The sequence below is a fragment of the Epargyreus clarus genome, unplaced genomic scaffold (assembly GCF_041222505.1).
Source record: "Epargyreus clarus isolate Ecla_fem2 unplaced genomic scaffold, WU_Ecla_fem_2.2 ptg000004l, whole genome shotgun sequence".
Taxonomy (NCBI): Eukaryota; Metazoa; Arthropoda; class Insecta; order Lepidoptera; family Hesperiidae; genus Epargyreus; species Epargyreus clarus.
The window spans coordinates 12661218-12668890 of record NW_027332212.1 but is presented as its reverse complement, the minus strand read 5'-3'; the positions used below and the strand labels follow the sequence as shown (position 1 = coordinate 12668890).

General features: G+C 32.5%; 2 long non-coding RNA genes across 3 annotated transcripts; both read right to left on the bottom strand.

The window, feature by feature from the left end:
• Nucleotides 1-587: 587 nt before the first annotated feature.
• On the bottom strand, nucleotides 588-5754 carry LOC140757582 (uncharacterized). 2 transcript variants are annotated; one of them, XR_012104000.1, is made up of 3 exons: nucleotides 2380-5754; nucleotides 1136-2210; nucleotides 588-825 (listed from the first exon to the last, which is right to left on the bottom strand). It is a non-coding gene; the product is annotated as an uncharacterized LOC140757582 (long non-coding RNA). The 2 variants fall into 2 exon arrangements; XR_012103999.1 differs by having other exon boundaries at nucleotides 1375-2210.
• A 397-nt stretch (nucleotides 5755-6151) lies between these two features.
• Nucleotides 6152-7548, bottom strand: LOC140757200 (uncharacterized). The gene is made up of 4 exons (XR_012103945.1): nucleotides 7365-7548; nucleotides 7047-7227; nucleotides 6498-6581; nucleotides 6152-6423 (listed from the first exon to the last, which is right to left on the bottom strand). It is a non-coding gene; the product is annotated as an uncharacterized LOC140757200 (long non-coding RNA).
• Nucleotides 7549-7673: the final 125 nt, after the last annotated feature.

The following is a 7673-nucleotide window of genomic DNA, read 5'->3' as shown; positions in this document are numbered from 1 at the left end:
ATGAAGGGAATAATTTTATTAAGCGATTTTTATTTTGAAAACGATTTTGTAACTTTTACTTTAGCGATTCGATATATCAGGGACATCCCTTTCCATATTAAAAAAGAAACCTATATTACTGTCATTTACTGTCAATAAACTTACCATAGAAAAAAGCGCGGGAAACGTTCAACTTGGCGGGCGCCTTTTTTTGAGATTTTTTATTTAATTTATTTTTTAGTAGTTTAAAGATCAGTTAAGTAGTGTATTGTAAATATATTTTTTATTAGTTTATCTTATTATATATAGTTTTGTAAATATCTCACTTGGGTAAGTCTTTTAAATTATTTTATGGCGGAGGATGGTACCTTCGATCCTGGGGGACCTGAAATCCCCCAGGTCGGAGTTAATATTGTAATACAAAACGAATCTAGTATGGACACTGATAGTTCTATCAGGTCTGAAAGGAAACGTGTTAAAGCTGCGCGCAAATTTTGTAAGAACTGCAATAAAAAGAAAAGGACCGATAAATCAAAACACCATAACAATTCAAATCGTAGCTGCATGTGCTTAAGTGAGGAATCTAGTGGAAATGAAAAGAAAAAACATAGAGCCCATAAAAAAGTTGATATTAGCTCTCCTCCATTGGAATCTTCACCCGCAGATGTATGTAACACCTCAAATTTGGAAGTATCTAATACCCAGGATACAGTTAGTACAGAACCAACTAGGCGCATTCGTTATTATATTGAAACAGATAATGCTCCTTTCCTTGTACATGTCCAAAAGGTTACACAATCTTTGTCTGACGGTGCCACACTCCACCCTATTACATTTGGTAATTTCCTGAAAAAAAATAATAATGTGATTAAAAATATTGTTAATGGCAGTCTTAAAAGAATAGGTCGCAATAGAATAAGCATGGCATTTGCCAACTATGAAGATGCTAATAAATTTGTTTTGAGCCCCCTATTAGAACAAAATAAGTTAAAAGCTTTTATTCCATCATTTAATGTTACGAGAGTCGGCATAGTTAAAGGTGTTCCCTCAGAATGGTCTGAAGAAGAAATTAAGTCCAATATATCGGTACCAATTGGTTGTGGTGAAGTTATAAATATGCGTAGGCTGAATTATAAGGTAATTGTTGAAGGATCACCTGTATGGAAACCCTCTCAATCTGTAGTACTGACCTTCGATGGACAGATATTACCTAAGAGAATTTTCATGTGCTATAATTCATTAAGTGTGGAACTATATATCTATCCAACTATACAATGTTATAATTGTTGTAAATATGGTCATACTAAGGTGCATTGTAGATCTAAACCACGTTGCTATAAATGCGGTCAGGAGCATACAGGAGACACTTGTAGTGTCATTGAAATTAATGCTTACTGCTGTTCATGTTCAGGATCTCACTTTGCTATAAATAAATGTTGCCCAGAATTTGAAAGACAAAAAAGGATTAAGCTGACAATGGCCCAAAGTTGCATGTCATATCTTGAAGCTTCTAAAATCCATCCCCCAATATCCAGGTCATATGCCGAAGTTTTAATATCTGAACCAAATACATTACATTCCGAATCTATTCTTTCCACAGCACCACACTCTAGTACTAATACATCTACAAAAAAAACAATATTTTTGAAACCACGTGTACCACCTAAACAAGTGAGAGGATATGACAAATTAGCTCATAACTCTCTTATTAAAGATTATAACCCAAATCTTTCTGCACCTAATGGTTCTGCTATTGCAAAAAGTACAATTGAACATTTTTCTGTAAAAGATATCATAAATGAATTAATTAATACTTTAATAAAGTTAAATATTGTAAAACCGGACAACGCTGCCTTTGTAATAAATGAAATGAATAATGCGCAAAACCAAGATGGACAAGTTAACCAACATAGTCCAATGGAATTGCCGCAGCATAGTTAGCAACAAAAGTGATTTAATATACTTAATTAATAAATATAACCCTATAGTTGTTACACTATCTGAGACATGGTTAAAGCCCGGTTACTCTTTTAGAGTTCCAGGTTTTTCATGTCTCAGAGAAGACAGGCCTGATGGGTATGGTGGAGTCGCCATACTCATACACAATTCAGTCTCCTTTACTCCACTTATATTGCCATCCCATAGTGAAGGTATATGTGTTATTGGAGCTTATGTAAATAATGTAAATATAATTTCTGTGTATATTCCTAATCCTTCTTCGGCAATCTTATCTGAAATAAATGTCTTTCTAAGCAGATTACCAAAACCATTTTTATTATTAGGTGATTTAAACTGTCAACATGTTACATGGGGAAGTTCAAAATCTACATGTTATGGAGAATCTTTATTAGAAATCTTAGATTTAAATAATTTGTGTGTACTTAATACTGGAACACCTACTCGGCGAACTAAGCCTGAACAAGGTGATAGTGTGCCAGATATATCTATATGCACTCCTGATCTTGCATCTATTCTTACATGGCAATCATTGCCTTATTCATATGGCAGCGATCATATGCCATTGCTGATTTCTTTTCCCCATCTTAAACCACATACTTTCAAAAGATCCTTCCGTTTAAAATATAAACTTAATAGCCCAGACTGGACTTTATTTAAGTCTAATGTCGACAAAAGATTATCTACTTTGCCTAAAGTTTGTAGAGGACAGGAGCCAGTTTGCGCCGAGGCTTTGGCAAAACTAATTATTGAAGCTGCCGACGAATCTTTTCCTATTCGAAAAAGCAGGCCCGATAAAATTCCTTCACCACCCTGGTGGGATGAAGATTGTTCTAAAGCAGTCTGGAAAAGAAAACAAGCTGAAAAAGATTATTGCAATTCAATGACAACTGAGAATTTTGACATATACTGTCAGGTGTCACAAGCTTCAAAGAAAATTCTTAAAGAGAAAAAATTAGAAGGGTGGCAAAGATTTTGTTCTTCTTTATGCCCTAATGTTAGTTCTACTCTGGTTTGGCAGAATATTAAAAAATTTCGATCAGCCTTTAACCCATCCGTAACTCATACAATGCCATTATCAGTTGCATGTAAATTTATGGACAAACTAGCCCCAGCCTCAGTTCCTGAAGATAACATAATTTCTATTTCATATAACAATGATTGCGACGGATTAAACTCACCATTTACCATGTCCGAATTAACATCTGTACTTAGTTACTTAAAAGACTCTGCACCGGGCGCTGATGGCATACCATACTCATTTCTTTCAAATAATTGTTATGGTGTCACTGAATATTATTTAAATTTAATTAATTCTGTTATGATTAGCGGGCACATCCCTCTATCATGGAAATCTCAGATTATCATACCCATTTTAAAACCCGACAAACCTCCATTGGAAGTTTCATCTTATCGCCCCATTGCTCTTTCAACTACTATAGCAAAAGTTGCCGAACATCTAGTTAAAAATAGACTTGAATGGTTTGCCGAAAGTAATAAACTTTTGGCTGATAGTCAATATGGATTTAGGAGAGGTAAAGGTACTCTTGATAATATAAGTATCTTAGTAACAGATATACGCCTTGCTTTTTCTAATAATTGCAGTATATTAGCAGCCTTTTTAGATATAAAATCTGCATATGATAATGTTCTCATCCCAATATTAAAGCATAAGATGCTTCAATTGAATATCCCTAACATACTTGTAAATTTTATTATAAATATGCTATCTGAAAGAGAAATTAACTTAAATGTAGAAGATCGTATGATTACAAGAACGATATGGAAGGGGCTTCCACAAGGGTCGGTCCTTAGTCCAATCTTATATAACATTTATACTCATGATTTAGATAAAACATTTAATGATTCTGTTAGAGTGCTCCAATACGCCGATGATTTATTGCTTTATTCCACCAGTTCATCAATACCCACAGCTTGTGAAAATTTAACATCTTCTCTTAAATTACTTAAAGAATGGTTAGACAGGAATGGTTTAGACATATCAGTGTCCAAAAGTGCGATAGTTCTATTTTCCAGAATGCGAAGTCCTCCACATTTAAATGTTACATATAATAATGATACCATTCCTACAAAAAGTGAAGTAAAATTTTTAGGTTTCATCATGGATTCTAAGCTTTCAGGTATACCTCATTGTCAATATATAGCTAATAAATGTGAAAAAAACCTCAATATCCTAAGATGTCTGTCAGGTGTATGGTGGGGTGCCCATCCGTATACAATGAAACTTGTGTATAATGCCATGATACGAAGTGTTATTGATTACGGCTCTTTCCTATTAGAACCGTGTAACGTCGCTGGTTTAAAAAAGTTAGATGGTGTGCAAGCAAAAGCTTTAAGGATCATTTCAGGAGCAATGAAATCTAGCCCAATCAATGCGTTACAAATTGAATGTGGAGATCCCCCTCTACACTTAAGACGACAATATCTGTCGGATAGATTTTTAGGTCGGTGTCTCCAAATTTATAATCATCCAATTTTAACAAAAATCCGTCAAATTTATGAATTAAAAAATTCTCCATATTGGACACATAAATCTCCACCCTGCCTTCTTCGAAGCTTTGAGAAATTTAATAGTATTGAAGCTCCTACTTCCGCTGACACTATGCTACCGCTGTTTAACAATAGTTACGATTCTTTATTAATGTCTCCTAAAATCTGCGAGTTTTCCTTATCAAAAAATGATGTTCAATGTAATGCTAAATTTAATTCAATTATAAATAATAAATGGCAAGGCTGGCATCATATTTATTGTGATGCTTCTAAACAATCTAAATCTGGTTGTGTGGGTGTAGGTTTGTATCATTCCCAGTACAATATTGTACAAAAAATTAAACTTCCACCTGAAACCTCTGTATTTACAGGTGAATGTTATGGTATCTTCAAAGCAGTTGAATATATATTAACAATGAAATTAGGAAAAACTTTAATATTTACTGATTCTCAGAGTGCTTTGCAGACTGTCACGAAATTCCCATTTAAATACAAAGCTCAGTTGTCAATAATCTTGGATATCAGAAGTAAACTCCATACATGTCTATTGAATGAATTCGATGTAGTTTTTATATGGTTACCAAGTCACTCCGGGATTGCAGGAAATGAAAAGTCCCATCAATTGGCAAATGATGCAGTGGAGTGTGGTGACGTTTTTCCTTTTAAAAATTACGCCCAAGACCTAACATCCCTTGCTAAAGATTATTTATACGACTCATGGAATGAACACTGGACATCGAGTTCCCAAAAAAAGGGGAAATATTATCATCAATTACAGCCAACAATCCCTATCAAGCCTTGGTTTTATAAAGTAAAGCTTGATAAATCTGCTACTTCTATTCTTATACGTATGCGCCTGGGGCACGTCTGTACTAGAGAGCATCTTTTGAAATTGGGAATTGTTGATACTTCCGAATGTGTTTGTAAAAGTGGAACTCACAATCTAAACCATATATTTTTTTCCTGTCCTTTACACGATTCCTCCGCCCTTTACCAAAATCTATCTTGTCTTACGAATGTATCATTTCCACTATGTATACCATATTTATTGTCTTCCCTTGATCCTGATATATATAAAATCTTGGCATTATTTATTATGAAAAATGATATTAAAATTTAATATTTATATACCTATCTTTAATTATTATATCTTTATCTGTATGTAAATTTATATTCAACCTACTGTACTGATCCTTCCTTTTCCAAATTTCATCCGTTTTTTTATTTTTCTAATCCTCGTTTCCCCGTTTTTACTTGTCATTGGCTGAGCGTCCATGCGCCAAAGCCACAAAAGAAAAAAAAAAAAAAAAAAAAAAAAAACTTACCATAACATCAAATGTTGCCATGTCAATAAAAACACCATGGAACAAGATATAATAATAATGTTTATTTCTTGCTTATATTTTAAAAGACATCGTTATTGATATAATTTTATCTAATCCATGGTTACTATAATTACTGGGACAATAGATATAACAAAAACTCAGCAAAAATTGAACTTCTGCACTTTAAACTTTAACCTAAACTTGGTTTTCCATCTGCATTCTGCATCAACTAACTAATAGCACATAATATATGATTGATCGGTTAATATTCTCCGGTTCTTTGAAGATTGGGCTTTAATTGATTACACAAGTGAAGTTCCGGTCCCTAAATGGTAATCTAATGTAATAAAATAAGTTTTGTGATCAATAAAACAGTATCGTTACTTATAACAATATTTTATTCATATACTTATTTATCTACATTTTGTTGTACAAACTTTTTTTCTAAACCTTTCAATATTGTTTCTTTTAAAAATTTATTTTTTTTACTAATCTGAATATTTCTTTGTTGCAACATTTTTATTTTTCGTTTATATTTGTGTAGATATTTTATTCTTCTGTTTATCTGAGATCGTAGTTTAACTTCTAAAGAGGTATCAAATTCCAAGTCGCTAATATTGGACATTGGTTTTTGTTGTGATTGCTCTGAGATCTGTAAAGTAGAAAAAAACTTTAAAATAATGTAAAATAAAATTACAAATATAATTTTATTATCAACATACATACAAATATAGTTGATGAGGATTCAGGATCAGCTTCATTTTCCATTTTGATGCGAGTTTCATAATTGATTATCTCAGTAGCTATATTCTGGAAGCAAAATTATATACATTAAATTTATTATGTGTCTTGCAGCGTTTTATATTTTCGACTGTCCAAGTCGCATTTGTGTAAACATAAGTTCAGCAGCTTTTTATTATTCTTAAGTACTTGATAAAACATTACAATACTACCAATCAAATTAAAAATGTTCTTTAAACATTTTACTGTCACTATATACACTGGCACTACTCTAAACACTCTTCTTACACATAACAGTTTGATAATTATTAAAATAAATTCTTCTGGATTAACAAGTGTATCCAAGGTAGTAAGGTAAGGACATACTGCACAGAGGAGTTCTAATTTAGTATTAAATGTAAAAAAAACATCAATAGTTGACTTCACTCGGGTTAGATTTGCAACTTAAGTAAGACATCCACGGAGGCAGTGACACTCAACATCAGATGGGCAGCAAGACCAGTAGGTTCCATTATCTAAAGTTATTATAGGTACCTTTAACGGTAGAGCGCCTTTCCGTATTCTCCTTAGACCACTTTGTGTTTCATATACATCTGTATTGTCAAAATGAATGGAACAAATCATGGTCCTATCTAAAGGTTCCCAATATGCATCAAGTCGAGCTGTACGGACAATTTCACTCCAACGCTCTTTAATTTCTTTATCGCAAGGAAAACTGAAAGAAAAACTAATATAAATAAAAGTTATTTCAACTTTATAAAACTATACAATCATTTGAAAAATAAATAATTAAATAATTTAATCAATTTAAATTTTAAACATTACCGTAAAAAATAACAATATATTCCATACCTGTGGAATGAAATACCTTGTTTATAATTGTATTTAGTATTTCTCGTTGCATTCTTACAAGTTGGAATAACACAGGAAGGCATTATTATAGGAAATATATAAATTTGTTTAATTGTTTGTAATTTAAGATTTGTTTTGACTTTTCTTTCATTTACATGACACTTACATTACAACATGTATATAATAATACTCTGTCTCTATGCATTACACTGACAGTCAGTGTCAGTGACTGACATTACAATCATTCAAAACCGGTGCGGCTGCGGGGTAATACCAATATTTTGATACAAATAAATAAATTAATATAAC